The following is a 20,356-nucleotide window of genomic DNA, read 5'->3' on the forward strand; positions in this document are numbered from 1 at the left end:
AAAGGTTTCGGAATTTATTAGCGTTTTCCAAGACTACTCTACTTTCAAATCATGATGGATGTGTGATTGTGAGTTCAAAAATATCTGACAAATGTTATAACTTTTATTTCTGGTATTTAGTTTCAATGGTTGTTTAATTGTTAGATGTATAATGTAAGAAGTTAATAACTTATGGATTTGGTATCTTTTAATCGCGAGCTTCACGATCTACTTGGATTAAACAATGAGTATAAGTTAATTTCATTTTTTCCTAATCTTACTCTTTTGTGCAAAAATGTCATTAAATGATTAAAGCAAAGAGTTCATTGGTCATCCATACCGACACCAGCAGGACTCAAGGTAACCCTTCAACTTTATATTTTTTATACAATATCCATATATAAAAAGACTAATTTATAGAAACTCGTAAATAGTATATTTAATTCATTGATCGTTATTAATAAATTGTTATTATTGTAATTTCATAGAGTATTATTGATTATTTTATTAGTTGTGTCTTAATAACCTAAATCCAATAAATTAACATCCTACGTTGTTTTATTATTCTTGAACTGTACGTAGAGACATATAAGAGATTAAAGTTCAAGATTTAGCTTAGAGAGTCTATAGTATAAATATAAGGTTGGGTATCTTATTTTGGTAATATTATGGATATAACCCACTTTGTATTTGATACAAACTCAATGATCCAACACGTTCATGTAGGTGACATGCGAGTGGGTGTATCCTATACAATGAGTTTGCACACAATTGGATCACAAAACAGTAACCACTAGATGTAACTTCATTCACTACTTAGGTTTCTATTTAATAAGATGACCTAGATTGCCGACTAGATGTAATTAACCACCAGATGTGTAACATCCCGAAAATTAAGATATTTTTTAGGGTTAATTATCTTAATTTTGTTTAATTAATTTTAACTTATTGGGCGTTATTTAATTTTCATTTTTCATTTAATGAAAACTATGTGGTTTTGTGGAAGTCAAAAGTAATTAGATAATTTTTTATGTTTATTTAATTAAATTGGAGTGAAAATTTTTGTAGAGATTTGAAAATTATATGTATATATAATTATTATGAAAAAGGAAAAGATAATTATATTTGTTAAAATATAATTATTTAAGGAAAGAGATTGTTTTTTGGAAAGAGAATAAAGATGAATAAATTGTTGTAGGATAATTTATTTGAAGAAGGATATTTGTGGAGAACGAGAAATTTAAAATAATAATTATATTTTTTTCCTAATATAATTTGGGGTAAGTTATTGGTTAGTTTTGATTGGGTTTTAGTATACCCATCAAACCTTAATTTTTGCTCAAAAAATAAATTAATTTTGGATTAAGTTGGCGTACTTTCCTACATTTTGATTTTTTTTCCCTTCAATGTTCATTTGGCTAATACTTTGCATAAGTAATTTGTGGAAATTTTCCAACAAAGTTGAATTGGTTCCAACATCAACTTTGGGTAAATTGATTTAAAAGAATTTTGGAGTCGGTAGGCAATAAATTTTATGAATTAGATAATTTATTTTTCCCTACTGTTTAAGATTTGTTCGTTGGAAAATCTTTAACTGTCAACTAGCGATTAATTCTTTTGGCTACTCTCGAGGTAAGAGATTCTCCTACGAACTGAAGTTAAAAAGCTTGCATGTAATTGTTCTATTATGAATTGATGTAGCTAAGATGCATTATGTGTTGATGTAAATGACTTATGTTAATGACTGATATTATGTTGATGATGATAATTGATTTACATAATGTGATTAAGGACGTTATGATTAATATTCATGTCATGTTTATGATGTGCTACATGCTATGGATGGGTGTTTTGTTAACTTTATCTATTAGGGTCGTATCCATATGAGTGTTCTTTGGGATCACCACCTTTTTATGACTGTGTGGTTCGACGGGACCACCAGTCTGTCATGATATGTTTATGTATATAAGTGGTTTGACGGGATCATTTATAGCTCGATTGTCTTAAGTATTCCTTCGGGTTCACTGAAGATCAAATTTTTCCTCCTTTGGATTCACCAAAGATCAGATGTATTCATTCCTACGGGATCATTAGATTGCATGTATTTGGGAGCACGCTAGTTTAGGGGTACTTCTTTACAGGACCTTAATAGAAAGTTAACAGATACCTAACAAGACTAGTAGTAGGTCCCTTACTGAGTATATGTTTATACTCACTCTTTTTATATTTAATTTTTCAAACAGAGGTAGAGTTAGAAGGAAGCTGGCGAATGACAAGAAGTGACCACGACTTGTCATAGGAAAACTTTTTGTTGCTTCCGCTTTTACTTTACAGTTTCGATTTTTTTGTATTTTTTTTGTATTATTCCATTTATCAAACTCATTAGTTATTTCTGTGATTATTTTTCTTTAAAAACTAAATAGGATTCGAACTAGGATTTTATTTTTTTAGATTTTATTTGTATGTATTTTTATTTATGATTTATAAATGAGTATTTGAGGTTTTCAATACAAGTTTAGTGTTATCTTTCATTTTGTTAAGAAAGTCTTTATGTATTTTTAATAGTAATGACTTCAGCATAGTATAAAGAGTGGAATCGTTACAAGATGAACTACTATGGCACGAGATTGCTGATTATATTTAACCACTAAATGTAACCGTTAGATCAAAAAATAATAATCATTAAATGTAACTTCGTTAACAGGAAAAGTGGCCAGGGTCCAGAACCAATAAGCCTACCATTTTAGGGACAAAATCGAGTAAGGAGCTAGGAACATAATCACACGAGATGAAATTCATTTTTTTTCTCGACTTTAGGGTAAGTAAATGAGTGTTCCCTTAAATGGTGTCTCCGAGTCTTGAACAAATGGTCCTGCCCTTTCTATGGCATGAGAGGGGTTTGTGTTTATTAGTTAGATCATAAATAGGTTGTTCATTAGAAAAACATTGGTATTTAAGGACTAAGAAGTAACTTAGGGGTAAAATAGTAATTTGACCCATCTGGTGTTACAATCATTTTTTAAGGATTAATTTACTATTATCTATCTATATCTATGGATACAAAAATATATTTACAATGAAAAAGGTTTAGTTGTGAGTTCTTTAATGGAGTTTACACACACTAGAAGAAAATTGGGATTTAATGACACAATGAAATAGGACAAATAGGTTTAGGGTGGAAAAATCTATCATTAATGTCAAAAAGGCACGTTTTTTACAGAAAAGATGGAACTTTCATATTCATGTTTTTCTTGACACATTTTTAATGTCATTAAACCACGACACTTTTTGATGTGGATTCAATCAATAATCTATTGCATGTACCTGAAGGACCAATCACAAAGCGCAAGGCAAAGAAGATACAAGAGGCTTTCACACTGCATGCTCAAAAGCTGGCAAATGCACAACGAGAAACCAAGAATTTTGAACTCAAATTCTTGTATAATGTTAGTTCAGCAAGTCAAGAAGAGCATGGAGTCAAGATGGAATGGAAAAAGTTGTGTAATTTGGAAGATGGCACGGGGAACGAAAAAAGTGTGCAGAATTTGTGAAGAGGTGACTATCCAACTTGCATCTCTTGGAATTTCGTCATGTCAAGGTTGTCAAACATTACCATTATGAGGGGCGAATTACATGGCACATATTTAAGACAATTTAAAAACAATTCTATCTTTTAATTTTGAGAAATGGTTGCTCGTTTGATGTGTAATCAAGTTTTAAGTTCCTAGGTCTTATTTTCTACAATTTGCAATTAAGTGTATTTGAATGACTTTTGAGTTTCTTGGTTTATCCATGACCATTTGGCTTATAAAAAGACTTGTAATGCTTATGAAATGAAACAGAATGAATACTAAAAAAAGCTTTTGCTTATTCAACCCCTTTGGTGTTGTCTTTTTCTATCAAATCTTGTCTTAGGTTTGATGTTCAATCAATTCATTGGATTAGTTTTGATCCATCTAATTCTGGAGCGAGTCGTCTTAGGATCTAGGAGAGACCATCATAGATTCTAAGTTTGATCTAAGAGTGATTCATTCTCTAACTAAACTCTTGGTTGGAATCATTCGGTAAGTTAGACTCATTTGTGTCCGTTTACAAGGATCCTAGAAGGACCTCTAGCTTTATAAACTTAAAGCATATTGGGAGCTTATCATTTGGTATCAGAGCCCTTGGTCAACATCCTTTGACCGACTCTAGAGGTGAAATATCTTTACTTTCCGTCATTTTTTTTTCTTGTTTTTTCAATACGAGTTTATAATCAAGTCTTGCTCTCGGAGTATTAAAAAAACAAAAAAAAAAAAAACAAATTCAGAAGGAAAAGAAATTAAAAGGAAAAAAAATCAGAAAAAAAAAGATTTTTATTCGAAGATCCGAGGAACACATCAAAAGTTAGTGTCATTATATTGGGTGTTTGTTCAAAGTTTACAGTTGCTGGTCTTAAGGTTGAGTTGCTCTAGTTTAGATTGTGAAAAGTTGATCATTTGAATCGGTTATATCAAGCGTATAGCAAGATTGCACCAAAATTAAATCTAACCCTTACATCTTTGACCTAGTACCAAAAGCCTACCCTTGAGTGATAAACACGAGTGTCCTTGAGTGAAATCTTTGTGAGAAGTGTGGAAAGGTCATTGTAATGCAACCTAGAAGGATGGAAAGAGTGCATGAAGATAGAGATGGAGGAGTTAAACTCAAGATTCCACCTTTTAGTGGAACGACAGATTCAGAGACATATTTGCAATGGGAAAGAAAGATAGAACATGTGTTTGATTGCAACACATTTAGTGAGAATAGGAAGATGAAACTTGCCATTGCCAAATTCACCAATTATGCATCTGAATGGTATCATTATCTCAAGTCCGAGAGAAGGAGGAAAGAGGAGGATCCAATAGAAACTTGGGAAGAACTCAAAGAAGCCATGAGGAAAAGGTTTGTCCCAAAACATTATGAAAGAGATTTGAAAACTAAATTACAATCTTTGAGGTAGGGTACAAAAAGTGTTGCTGAATATTATCGAGAGATGGAGAATTTGATTGGAAGAGCAAGAATCCAAGAAGATGAGGAAGACACCATGTCTAGGTTCCTTGGAGGGTTGAATCAAGAAATTGCTCATCTTGTTGATAGAAATCCACCATATAATATGGAAGATATGTATCATTATGCTATCAAAATTGAAGCTCAATTGAAGGAAAAAAAGGAGCGTTCAAAAATGTATGTGTCTAAAACTCACATCTTTTCAAGTTCTAATACATGGAACAAGGATGGTTTTGTGAATAGGAATGAATCAATGCAATCAAGGGGGAAATTTGTGGATGCCCAAAAAGTGGAGACCGAGAGCTCTAATACTAAGAAGGTTGAAGCTTCAAAGGAGGTAAGGGAGAAGACTAGTTCTATTCAATGTTGGAAGTGCAAAGGGTTTGGACACATGAGTAAAGATTGTATCAATAAAAGAGTCATGGTGGTGAGAAATGGCGTGATTGATTCGGAAGATGAATGTGAGGAAAATGATGCACAACTTGAGGAAGATTATGAAACACCCGTTGATGACGAGCATATTGAAGAAGGTAATTCCATATCTCTGATTACAAGGCGGGTACTTAATGTGAAAATCAAGGAAGAGGAAATTGAAGATCAAAGGGAAAACTTGTTTCACACAAGATGTTTGATTAAAGGAAGCCCATGTAGCCTGGTGATTGATAATGGAAGTTGCACAAATGTGGTAAGTAGTTTTCTTGTAAAAAGGCTTCAACTTACTACTCATCCACATCCAAAGCCATATAAACTTCAATGGTTGACTAACAAAGGAGAATTGAAGGTAAATTCTCAAGTTCTTATTTCTTTTACTTTGGGAAGATATAAGGATGAAGTTCTTTGTGATGTTGTACCTATGCATGCGGGAGATATTTTGTTAGGCCGACCTTGGCAATATGATTGAGAAGTTACATATGATGGATTGTTGAACAAGTATACCTTTACTTTGGATGGGAAGAAGTTTACTTTGCTGTCATTATCTCCATATGAAGTACATTGTGATCATTTGAAATTAGAAAAGAAAAGAAAAGAATTTGAAGAAAAGGAGAGGAGAGAAGAAAATAAGTTAAAAGAAATAGAGAATCGTGAAGAAAGAGAGGAAGGTGAGGGGCAAAAGGTGAGTGCAAATCAGGAGAGAAAAAAGTGATTTTGAGAAAAAAAATAAAGAATGTGAGTTTGGTTATGAGAAAAGGGGAAGTGAGAAATATCTTTTCATTCGAAGCACCAACCTTTGTACTTATGTGCAAAGGAAAGTGTTTAGAAAATGAGTCTAACTCTAATGATGGTTTGCCTAGTGCTTTTAAATCTCTTTTGCAGGAATTTAATGACACGTTTCCACATGAAGATGCACCTACGGGTTTACCTCCTCTAAGAGGGATTGAGCATCAAATTGACTTCATTCCGAGTGCAACTCTTCCAAACATGGCTACCTATAGAACCAATCCAACCGAGACTAAGGAGATCCAAAGACAAGTTGAAGAACTCATGGATAAAGGGTATATTAGAGAAAGTATGAGTCGTTGCTCAGTTCCGGTGATTTTGGTACCCAAGAAAGATGGTACATGGAGGATGTGTGTTGATTGCCGAGCTATCAACAAAATAACGGTAAAGTATCGACATCTTATTCCTCAATTAGATGACATGTTAGATGAATTGCATGGTGCTAATCTGTTTTAAAAAATAGACCTTAAAAGCGGTTATCATCAAATTTGTATGCATGTAGGAGATGAATGGAAAATGGCTTTCAAAACAAAGTTTGGGCTTTATGAATGGCTTGTTATGCCGTTTGGCCTTACTAATGCACCAAGTACTTTTATGAGGCTAATGAATCATGTTTTGAAGGAATACATGGAAAATTTGTGGTAGTATACTTTGATGATATCCTTGTTTACTCAAAAGGCTTGAATGATCATATTTTGCATGTTAAGACAATTTTACTCAAACTTAGAGAAGAAAACCTTTATGCCAACTTCAAAAAGTGTAGTTTTTGTCTAGAACAAATACATTTTCTAGGGTTCATTGTTGGAAAGGATGGAGTGAAAGTTGATGAAGAAAAGGTAAAGGCTATCCGAGAATGGCCAACTCCTACCAATGCATCTGAGGTAAGATCCTTCCATGGTTTAGCTAGTTTCTATAGGAGATTTATTAAAGATTTTAGTAGCATAGCCTCACCATTAACTGAACTTGTGAAAAACCATGTGAAATTTGAATTGAAAGAAGAGCAGAAAAATGCATTCAAAAAATGCATTCAATGAGCTTAAAGAAAAATTGATCAAAGCACCTTGTCTTGCTTTACCTAATTTTGATAAATCTTTTGAGATAGAATGTGATGCAAGTGGGATAGGTATAGAGGCTGTTTTGATGCAAGAAAAGCAACCAATCATGTTCTTTAGTGAAAAACTAAATGGAGTTCAACTCAACTACCCGACCTGTGACAAGGAGCTACATGCGCTTGTGAGGGCTTTGAAAGTTTGGCAACATTACTTATGGCCAAAAGAGTTTGTTATCCACACAGACCATGAAAGCTTGAAGTATCTCAAAGGTCAAACTAAACTTAACAAGAGGCATGCGAAATGGGTGGAATTCATTGAGACATTTCCTTATGTCATCCATTACAAAAAGGGTAAGGACAATATGGTGGTCGATGCATTATCAAGAAGGTATGCTTTATTCTCATCCCTTAGTGCAAAAGTTCTTGGTTTTAAACACATGATTGAGTTGTAAAAAGTTGAGAAATCTGAATTTTATGATGTGTATGCACAATGTTTAGAAGGGAAAAATGTTCAAGATTATATTGTGTTTGATGGGATGCTTTTTAGGAAAGGAAAGCTTTGTATTCCTAAGTGTTCCATGAGAGAATTACTTGTGAAGGAAGCTCATGGGGGAGGACTTATGGGACATTTTGGAGAATTTAAAACATATAGCATGTTGTGTGAACACTTTTATTGGCTTAAAATGAGGAAAGATGTGAACAAAGTGTGCAAGCAATGTTTCAAGTGTAAGGAGGCTAAGTCTAAGACACAACCACATGGCCTTTACACACCATTAGATGTTCCTAATGAACCATGGGTAGACATTAGCATGGATTTTGTTCTAGGATTACCAAAGACTAGAAGACATCATGATAGTATTTTTGTGGTGATTGATAGGTTTAGTAAGATGGCTCATTTCATTCCATGTAACAAAACCGATGATGCTACCAACATAGCTAATCTCTTCTTTAGAGAAGTGGTTAGATTGCATGACATTCCCAAAACTATTGTTAGTGATAGGGATGTTAAATTTTTAAGTCATTTTTGGAAAGTTTTGTGGGGAAAATTGGGAACTAAGCTTCTATTTTCTACAACTTGTCACCCACAAACGGATGGGCAAACTGAGGTGGTTAATAGAACTTTGGGGGCCTTGCTTAGATCACTAATTTCTAAAAATCTTAAGTCTTGGGAAGAGACCCTACCTTTTGTGGAGTTTGCATACAATAGGGCAATTCATAGCACAACTCATTGTTCACCTTTTGAGGTTGTGTATGGTATTAACCATTTGACTCCTTTAGATTTATCACCTTTGCCGCCTAATATGTTTACTAGTGATGCAGCTTCTTCTAGGGCTGAATACATCAAAACTTTGCACAAAGAAATCAAAGAAAGGATTGAAAAGAAGAATCAAAAGCTAGTCACTTGCAAGAACCAAGGAAGAAAGGAATTGATTTTTAAACCGAGAGATTGGGTTTGGGTTCATCTAAGAAATGAAAGGTTTCCGGATCAAAGGAAGTCAAAACTTCAACAACGAGGCGATGGCCCTTTTCAAGTGCTTGAACGGATCAATAACAATGCATACAAGTTAGATCTACGAGGTAAGTACAATGTAAGTTCTACTTTTAATGTGGCTGACTTGACTCTTTTTGATGTAGGCAATGAAGACCTTGATTTGAGGACAAATCCTTCTAAAGAAAGGGGGGATGATGTGGATTCAATTAATAATCTATTGCATGTACCTAAAGGACTAATCACAAAGCGCAAGGCAAAGAAGATACAAGAGGCTTTCACACTGCATGTTCAAAAGCTGGCAAATGCACAACGAGAAACCAAGAATTTTGAACTCAAATTCTTGTATAATGTTAGTTCAGCAAGTCAAGAAGAGCATGGAGTCAAGATGGAACGGGAAAAGTTGTGTAATTTGGAAGATGGCACGGGGAACGAAAAAAGTGTGCAGAATTTGTGAAGAGGTGGTTATCCAACTTGCATCTCTTGAAATTTCGTGATGTCAAGGTTGTCAAACATTACCATTATGAGGGACGGATTACATAGCACATATTTAAGACAATTTAAAAACAATTCTATCTTTTAATTTTGAGAAATGGTTGCTCGTTTGATGTGTAATCAAGTTTTAAGTTCCTAGGTCTTATTTTCTACAATTTGCAATTAAGTGTATTTGAATGACTTTTGAGTTCCTTGGTTTATCCATGACCATTTGGCCTATAAAAAATCTTGTAATGCTTATGAAATGAAAAAGAATGAATACTAAAAAAAGCTTTTGCTTATTCAACCCCTTTGGTGTTGTCTTTTTCTATCAAATCTTGTCTTAGGTTTGATGTTCAATCGATTCATTGGATTAGTTTTGATCCATCTAATTCTGGAGTGAGTCGTCTTAGGATCTAGGAGAGACCATCATAGATTCTAAGTTTGATCTAAGAGTGATTCATCCTCTAACTAAACTCTTGGTTGGAATCATTTGGTAAGTTAGACTCATTTGTGTCCGTTTACAAGGATCTTAGAAGGACCTTTAGCTTTGTAAACTTAAAGCATATTGGGAGCTTATCACTTTTTATAAAATCTTACTAATTTATTCTTTCTTTAAATCAAAAAGGGTATTTTATAAAATATCCCAACCCTAGCCCCTCACTTCTTCCTTCTCCTTTCCTTCTTCCTTCTTCCTTCTTCCTTCTTCCCTCTTCCCTCTTCCCTCTTCCCTCTTCCCTCTTATGTCTCTCATTCAATGTTCCCCCTTCCTTTCAATTTCAACTTTGCGACCCATTCCAGCAAGATAGTGAATGACTTATTTTAACTCTTTGTGAAATGTGTGAGTTTATTTTTTTTTATTTTTTATATTTTTAATTGTATGGTCAAGGTTCTTGCTAGAATAGAAACCATTGATGTTAGTTTATGATGTGGTGTCACTACAAGAAAATGGAGCATTCCCGACGCCGAAAAGGACGTCGGCATAAAGAACGTCGGGAATAAGGGCTTTCCCGATGCCGTCAACAACGCATCAGGAGATGCGTCGGGAAAACAATCTTTCCCGACGCACCACGAAGGCGTCGACAAGAATACGTCGGGAAAAGGGTAAATTAATTTTAAAAAACGAACTATTCCCGACGTCGTGAACAGTGCGTCGGGAGCGACGTCGGGAATAGGGGTTTTTCCCGATGCCGCATGAAACGTCGGGAAAAACGTTTAATGAGCGTCGAGAATTCCCCTTTTCCCGACACATTTTGAGGGATTTCCCGATGTCACGTCACTACGTCGGGAAATCCCCTTTAAAATCATTTCAGTTCTGTATTTTACAGAACCGAAACCGAGAGGGGAAAAGAAAGGAGAAGCCGAGATCGTCGTCGCGATTTCCGTCGCCCTTCCGCCGTTGTTCCGCCGCCGTCTGTCGTCACCCTCCCTCACCGTTGTCCCTCGCCGCCGTCTGCCACTTTAGGTAAGCAGAAAATGAAAATTTATTTAGTTTAAATTTATGTTTTAGGGTTTTTTTTATGAAAATTAGTTTAGGATTTTCTTTTGGAATAAATTTTTGTTTGTTAAATGTATTTTTGTATAGAGTGTGTGTAATTTGTGGTTGAATTGAAATTGAAATTTGAAATTTGAATGGTTTAGGATTTTTGTTTTAGAAAATTGAATTGAGGGGGGATTTTATAGTTAAATGAAAATTGAATGGGGGTTGAATTGGGGGAGGCGGTTTATTGTTAAATTGAAAATTGAATTGGGAGGGGGGTTTATATTTGAATTGAAAATTGAAATTGGAGGGGAGGGGGGGGTTAATAGTCAAATTTAAAATTGAATTGGAGGGAGGGTGTTTAAGTTAAATTGAAAATTGAAGTGGGCGACAATACGGGTGAGTCTAAGAATTTTCTTCATTTTTAACTTATAAATATTTCATGTAGGGGTTTCTAACTTTATATGTTATTGTCTATTTATTGAGCAGGGTCTTCTTCTCAACAAACGACTCCGACTCCTAGGAGACGTGCGTAGTCTCGACTCTTGGAGTTAGAGCGCCACGTTGCAATAAATGGGCGCATTCCAATGACGATCGCCCTTGGAGCGGAGAAGCCTATTTCTCCACACGTCGTTTACTTCAGCCAGGCGATAGGCGTGTTCGTGCGAAAGACATTTCCCGTCCGCTGTCTTAAGTGGGCGGACGTTGGGAGAGAATACATTGAGGTCGTCAAGGGCGACCTCCAGGTAATTAAATGCACTACACATTTATATATGATTTCATTTGAAACATATCTAACTTTAACCAATCTAATGTGTTATGTTTGTAATGTGTAGCGAGTGTTTGTGCTTGATTTCAATGATCAAGCAATGAACAGGTTTGTTGAGCATCAGACGATCACGACCTTTAAAGAGTTTCGGGCCGACTGTCATAGACATTTCAAAAAGTACAGCGACCCGGAGGAGGCTCGTGCCAACCCACCAAACGCATTAGTTGGACGTGATGAGGATTTGCACTTCCTCTGCGACTATTATATCAGCCATGCATTCCAGGTATTTTTCATGATTAATTATGATAACAAGTTTTAATATGTATAAGAAATAAACAATATAATTGTTTTAATGCAGGACTAATCACGGACAAACAAGGCTATTAGACAGAAGCAGCCTTACAATCATAGTAGCGGGTCCAAGTCGTTTCTACAACGACAGTATGAGCTCACTGAAAGAAGAGGGCAGCCGGTCGATCGTGTGGAATTGTTTCGGGAAACACACGTTCGAGCTGGGACATTTGTGTCACAGGCCGCCGAGGATGCGCATGTAAATTATACCCTTATTAATTATCCACTTTTATTATATATTTTTGCGCGTTACCTAACATAATTTTTAAATTTGTTGCAGAATCAAATGCTGGAACTTCAATCCCAGCCTACCCCAGGGGTAGTCAGCCACTCTCTGAGAATGAGATATGCGATCAGGTGTTGGGTAGACGACCAGGCTACTCAAAAGGCCTTGGTTGGGGACCCAAGCCGAAGGCCCGCAGAACGGCAAGTGCAAGCAGTTCGTCGACATCTTGTTCGCAGTCCACAGAAAAAGAGATTGAATTACAAGCTAAACTTCATGAAGCTTTGGAACGGATTGAAGTACAAGATAGAAATCACCAAGCATTAGCTTCACAAGTGGAAGCTATGAAAAAGATGATAGAAGAACTAACTTGTGCACAACAGGGACCACCACATGATCCCTAGCTCTGCGGTACGTCGTATATGTCTCTATTATTCTTAAGTTTTTGCAATATATGATTATGTATTAAACTTAGTTATTTTTATACCATTTTTAGGACCGAAGGTGTAGAATTATGCGCATACGCACCTCGTTGGGAGACTTTTCATTATGTTTATGTTTTTTCTATTTTGAAAACTATATTTTGTTGTAGTCAACTTATTCGTATTATTAATTTTAATTCTATTTTTTTAATTTGTGTTTGTATATTTATTAATTTATTTTAATTTAATCCAAAACGTTGCGAATTTTTTTTGAGCAATCCGAACATCATTGTGAATGTTTGAGCAAAATATTATAAGGAAAAAATTAAAAATAAAATATTTAAAAAAGATTTCTCGAGGTTCATTACGTTGGGAAAAAAACGTCGAAAAAGAGGTTTTCCCGACGCCGGGAGATACGTCGGCATAGACGGCATCGGGAATAAGATAATTGTATTTTGGAGAAAGGATATTTGGTAAGGGAGAAAAAGTAAAATAATTATATTTTGGGAAAATATAATTATTTGTAAAAGGATAATTATTTTGGAGAAAGATAAATAATAATTAATTATTGTGGAAGATAATTAATTATTTTGGAGAAAAATAAATAATAATTAATTATTGTGGGAAATAATTAATTATTCTGCAGAAAGATAAATATTAATTATGGAGTGAAGTTGTTATGGTTGGGTTAAGATAATTCATGTTGGAAGTTATAAGTGATTTATTGGAAAAGATTTGATTGATTAAATTGATTGAGGATTTAAGTTAATTTGAGTTTTTGGAGGGAAAAATTAGTTTTGGTGGAATTGGAATTAATTGAGTATATATATATGGATATATATATTTAATTAATAATTTAGAAAAGTGAAGTTAATTATATTATGAAATATAATTATATTTGTTTGGAAAAGAAGATAATCCATGAGAAGAGAGATGATTGATTTGATTGGACGAAAAATATATATATTTATTTATAAGAGAGAATAATGGTTTAAATAAATATATATGTTTGTTGTAGATTTTGGTGAGAGAAAAATAATAATAATAAAGAAGTATTATTATTATTATTATTAATGGTTATAAATGACTAAGATTTTGTGCATTTAAGGCATTTATTTAGGAAAGATAATGGGAATAAAGATATATGTATATTTTTGGTATTATATATATATATCTTAAAAGTAAAAGTAAAAGGAAATAATAATAATAAATGTTATTGTTATTATTTGGGTCTATAAATAGCATTGGAATGCTTAAGTGATAAAGTAAAGAAAAAGAAAAAGGTTCTTCATCTTCTTCTCTAAGAGAACCCTCTGCTGTCGCCGCCTCATCAGTTGAAGTTAAGATTGGTCTCTTTGGAAACTTGAGGATTTAAAGTGATAATTTTTCCATCAAGGATAAGAGACTTTTTCAACCTTCATTTGAGTAACCTTGGTAAGCCAATGGAATTAAATTAATATTTTATTAATTTAATTTTGGATCTATTTTGGGTTTCTTTAAAGGTTCAATTGGCTAATTTTTTTTAAGATCTAAATCTTTGATTTTTCCCAATCAAGGTTGAATTGGTTTCAACCCCAATTTTTTTAGAAAGTTAATTAATTTGGGAGAATTTTTGGATGTTAGCCAATTGCTAATTTCATTAATTAAGATACTGAGTTTTCTTTTTATGATTAGGATCAAGTTAATTGGAGAATTTTTACTGTCAGCTAGGGAGTACCTTGTTTGGCTAAAATCTCCAGGTAAGAGATTCTCCTACTAGACTATCGAACTGAATTTAAGAGACCGCATGTAATTATGATTATGCATTGATGGTAGCTAAAATGCATAACTTGATGCTATTGATAATGACTGTCATTGTATTGATGTTGATGATGATGACTGAGATTATTATGTTGATGATTGATGATGATGAATGATGTTATGTTAATAACTGGTAGATTGATGTTGATGATTGTTGATGCAGGATATATTAATCACATGATTAAGGACGTTAAGATTAATATCCATGCCTTGTTATGATGTTATGTTATGCTACATGCTATGGATAGAGTGTTCTGTTAACTTTGTCTATTAGAGTCGTACCTGCATGGGTGTCCTTTGGGATCACCACCTATTTAGGACTGCGTAGTCCGACGGGACCGCCAGTCTAGCATGGATATAGATATGATTCGAGTGATTCGACAGGATACTCGCAGCCTAATTGTCTTAGTGTTTCATCCGGGTTTGCTACAGACCAGTATGTCCTAGGTGCTCCCTCGGGACGCCGAAGACCAGATTCTGTTCCTACGGGAGCGCATGTTGCACGTGTTCGGAAACGTGTCAGTTATTGGGTACCTTTTCAGGACTCTAATGGGAAGTTAACAGACACCTAGCGGGACTAGTAGTAGGTCCCTTAGTATATGTTTATACTTACTCTTTCTATGTTTAACATTTTAGGCGAAGGTAAAGGTAGAGGAAAGCTGGCGAGCAACAGAGAAGGATCCGTGACATGCCATATGGGGACTCAGTTTTGCTTCCGCGTCTATGTTTCAGTGTTTTAATATTCTGTTTTTAATGAAAATTTAGTCTTCCCTCCTTTAAAGAAAGTGTCTCATGTCATTGTTTCTTTTTAGTAATGACCTGAGCTTAGTATAAAAAGTTGGGTCGTTACAGTTAAGCTTTAAAGAAATGATTTTATAAAAACATATATATTATTATGTTATTATTTTTGTTTGTGTCTAGCGGCTAGTTGTGTTTAAATCTCCATTATTTAATTTTCTTTTACAAGATCCAATTGATCAAATTGATTTTAGATTTCAACATCCCCTCTGTCTATTTAAGGACATTTTCTTCTCCAAATTAAGACACATTCGTTTCAAACAACAATCCTCTCTAAAAATTGAAAGTTTCTCTCTCTAAGCTTTAAATTTTCTTCTCTTCATCTTATTCTTAGAAAGAAATTTTATATTGTGAGGATTAAATTGTTGAGTGCTATAAATTTGTAAATCTACTAATTTGGAAGGTTTCATCATGTTGTACATCATTTCAAATTCATTATAAAGGGTTTCTCTTCATCCTTAAAAAGAGTGGTATTAACTGTTTGATCCTAATCCGAGGAAAGGATCGAGTTTGTGTTTGTACCCAAAAAAAGGAACAATCTCCCAACTACTTTTACTAAAAAATCTTTAAGTTAAAACGATCTCCCAACTTTTATTAAACAATCCTCCAACTTTTATTAAGTGATACCCCAACTTTTATTAAGAGATCACTCAACTTTTATTAAGTGATCCCCCAACTTTTATTACGAGAATAAATGCATATAGCAGAAAAAGAAAATTATTTTCTTAATCGGGTAATACCAAAACTCCTTTCTTGGTAAGAAGTTACCAAAAATCTCCATTGGGTTTTAAACAACGCTTTTATCCCTCAGAAGAAAGAGAAAGAACATTCCCATATAATTGAACATCCTAATGGGAAAGTGGAGAACAAATTCGAGAGCGAATCACCTAAATTCCCTGTTGTCAAAGAAAACATGAGTTCTTGAGAGTTCATGAGTTCAAGGCCAAACACATCCAGTATTCGAAGTTTGGTATTACCTAATCTAAATAGATCAAATTCTGTAAGAATTAAATCTGTCAGATTAGATCAAGAAATACCAAGCATCGTTTAGGAAGAAAATCTCCCAGATTCTCCAACTCAAACTGAAATGGATACAAGTTCTTAATTAAATGTAATTATTTCAAAGTCAAAGTTCAAGATTGACAGAGAATCCCTTCAAAAGGAATTTATGTCTAAAGCAAATGGTATCGAAAGAATTGCCTTTTTCAAGAACTATTGTGAGACGGAAATTAGGAACTGTTCAGAGAAGCGTATTTTAGGATGGTTCAACCGAAGGAAAGATTTTGACCATCTTTGCACAATTAAAGAAAAAAAATCTTGGAAAACTCAAAGAGGAGAAATAAAAGTTGATTATCCTCTAATGGAAGATGTTGAATTCAAAAGCTTCTATAACAAAAACGTTATATCAAAACCCTTTCAAATCATCAAGGAATCTGAAGAGTTCAAGGCTCCCACAAATAAGGAAATAAAAAGCATCCAAGTTCCAAACAATTATTCTAACAAAATGTTTTCTTCAATTGCAAACCAAGTCTTCAAGCTAGACGAAAATATAAATCCTTCTACCCTGGAAGAAACTCCTAACCTTTTCTAACTTCTAGAAAAGGTTAAAATAAAAACTCAAAAACAAAAACTTCTCGAAGAAATTAATAATCTCCTAAGCAACCTAAAGAGTGAGAGTTCAATAAATCTTCCCAATGAAGATGATGCAACTCAATTTAGGGAAGATTTTGAAAGTCTTCCTACTAATGAAGAAGATAAATAAATTAACAAAATAATTTTGGAAGATTTGTTAACAAGAGAGATCAATTCAATTTCCATTTCTCGACCTTCATTTCCAGGAGAAGGTCTAGAGCAAAGGCAAACGTATACAATAAATACAGAATGAAGGGATGAGAGCTCTACGCAGCGGAACATTAATAGAGTCCTTAACTCAATTTAATTTAGGAACCTAAAACATACCATTACATTGGCAAAAACTAATTTATTTATGGCTAAGCATGCTTAAAAATACATTACAGAGAAATATAAGGAACAAGAATACATACCCACGTTGATGATTTTGAATCTGCCAAATGCTAAATTGGAGCACCACTATTCGGAAACTTTTCTATTCTTTGAGTTGAGATTGGTTTGTGGAAACCAAAATTGCAGAAGGGAAATTCTAAGAGAGGAGAATTTTTTCTTGAGAGAATTGCAATACGCATCCTAGAACAGTTCTGTCGATTCTTTTGCGTACCGATATCTCCCTCTTCTTCATCGAAGAAGAGAGAAATTAAGAGAGTAAAACAAAAAAACGTGGGAAAACCACTCATGTTTCCTATTAATTTAACCAATCAAATTAATATTAAAATTAAAATAAATAAATAAATCATATTTAATTAATATTTCATTTAAATCATATTTAAATAAATATCTCTCACATAACCTATAGTTTTAATTAAATTAAATTAAATTAAATTAAACTAATCTATTAACTAATTCTCTAATTAATTAATAGCTTAATTAAATATCTTATATTTATTTTAATCCAAAGTTGAATCATGTTCAAATATAAATTTCTCTCATAACCTATAGTTTTAATATGAATATAATTCACATTAAATTAATATTTGAACTCATTCAAATATTTTATTTTTTCATAAATTAATTTTGAATCATATCCAGAATTAAATTTCTATAATAAGTTTAATTAAAATATAAACTTTATATTATAATGTATCACCATACATTATATTAATTTCCAAAGTAAACTTGAACATTTCAAATTACAATCAATACAATTAAGCTTCATTACCCTTTACGAGCTAGGAAGGGGACCTAATGGACCTACAGATCAGAAGGTACAACGATATGAGATTAATTGACTAAACTCATTAACTACATTAACCAATATTCGTTAATTGTGTGTACACTCCACTAAAGACTCACAGCTAAATTCTTCTCACTATAGATATATTTATGCGTTCACAGATATAGACAAATACCAGTAAGTTAGTCCTTCACAAGTGTTCATAATACCAGCTGTGTCAAATTACCATTTTACCTATAGGTTACTTCTAGTCCTTAAATATCGGTGTTTCTCTAATGAACAACCTGTATATGGTTCAACCACTAAACAGAAACCCCTATCGTGCAATAGAGAGTAGGGGTGTAAGAATAACCCGAGCAACCCGACAACCCAGACTATCCAACCCATATGGTTGGGTTGGGTTAGGTTGAAATTTTTTATTTTTTTTTCGAGTTGGGTTGGGTTGAAGGGTTGAAGGGTTGAAAAATTTGGGTCAACCCAACCCAACCTGAATTAATATAATAAATATATATATTAATAAATAAATATATATATATATATATATATATTATATTTCATTATTATTTATTTGTTTAATAAAAGTTAAACATCTTGAGTTCCAAGAGGTTTTTTTTTTTTTTTTTTTTTGCTTAACTTGATGCAAAACATATTCGATTTACGGTTGATGATTTTCATTTACAAACATTAAAATTTAGAAACGAAAAAAAATAATAATAATACAACCCGACAACTCAACCCTTATTTTATTGGTTGGGTTGGAAACCTAATTCATATTATTCGGGTTGGCAACCCAACCAACCCGAAAATATGGATTGGATTGAGAATGTCTCCCAATCCAACTCATTTACACCCCTAATAGAGAGGGTAGGGTCATTTGTTCAAGTCTCGAAGACAACATTTAAGGAAACACTCATTTACTTACTCTAAAGTCGAGAAGGAGTAAATTCCATCTTGTGTGATTATGTTCCTAACTCCCTACTCGGTCTTGTCCCCAAAATGATAAGCATATTAAGTTAGTAAACTAGTCACTCTCATCCATACAATTCAAAAGACAAACCCTCACAAACAGAAGTTCATAATACACTCTGAATTAAGACTAAGTTACCTAGGTCATCCTAATGAAATAGAAACCTAACTAGTTAACAGTGTTACATCTAGTGGTTACTATTTCACAGTCCAGTCTTATGCAAACTTATTGCATAGGATACCCTCACTCGCATGTCACCTATGCGAACGTGTTGGATCATTGCGTTTGTATCAAATACAAAGTGAGTCGTATCCATAGTGTTACCAAGATAAGGTACCCAACCTTATCCTTATACTATAGACCCTTTAAGTTGATCTCGAACATTGATTCATGTGTGTCTATACATACTGTTCAAGACTCATCAAACAAGTAAGGATATTAGTTTATTGGATTTAGGTTCTTAAGACAAAACTAATAATAAAATCAATAACACTTATTGAAATTATAATAATAACACTTTTTAATAACGGTCAATGAATTATATTTACTATATACGAGTTTTAGGACATAAAACTCTACAAACTCCCACTTGGACTAAAACTCTAGTCTCTATGGGATGTACATAATAAAACAATCCTCAAACATTAGGAACGGTAAAATGTACAAGTATATTACATAAAACGTATATATACAAATACAATAAACTAGGGCATCTTCATACCCATTGTACATCTCCCACTTACTCTAGATTACCTAATGTACATATCTCATAGACCTAGACTTTCTAGATGACCCTCAAACACTTTAGCCATGAGAGTCTTCGTAAATGGATCAACAATATTATGCTCCAAATCGATCTTAGTGACAATCACATCCCCTCATTGTACAATCTCCCGTATCAGGTGATACTTCATCTCTTTGTGTTTCCCTCATTTGTGGCTGCGAGGTTCTTTAAAATTGGCTACGGTCCTACTATTATCACAATATAGAATGATGAACAAGTTCATGTTTAGAGCAACTTCTAAATCATGTAGGAATGTTCTAAGCCAAATTGCTTCTTTTGTTGCTTCGCAATCAGCGACATACTCAACCTCCATAGTAGAGTCTGCAATGCATCGTTGCTTGATGCTACGTCATACCATGGCTCCCTCGTTCAGGGTGAACACTGATATGGACGTGGATTTCCTAGAATCCTTATTAGTTTGGAAATTGAAGTCAATGTATCCTATAAGGATCAAATCCTTAGCTCCATATATAAGCATGTAGTCTCTCATTCTCCTAAGATACTTGAGAATAATTTTAACCGTCGTCTAGTGATCTAACCTTGGGTTGGACTAATACCTACTGACTATTCCTACTACATAACAAATATCTGGCTTAGTGTAGAGCATAACATACATTAAGCTGCCCACATCTGATGCATAGAGAATACATCTCATATCTGAACTTCTTGAGGTGTCTTAGGACACTATTCCTTAGACAAGTGAACCCCGTGCCT

This window comes from Cucumis melo, chromosome 1 (assembly GCF_025177605.1).
Source record: "Cucumis melo cultivar AY chromosome 1, USDA_Cmelo_AY_1.0, whole genome shotgun sequence".
NCBI lineage: Eukaryota > Viridiplantae > Streptophyta > Magnoliopsida > Cucurbitales > Cucurbitaceae > Cucumis > Cucumis melo.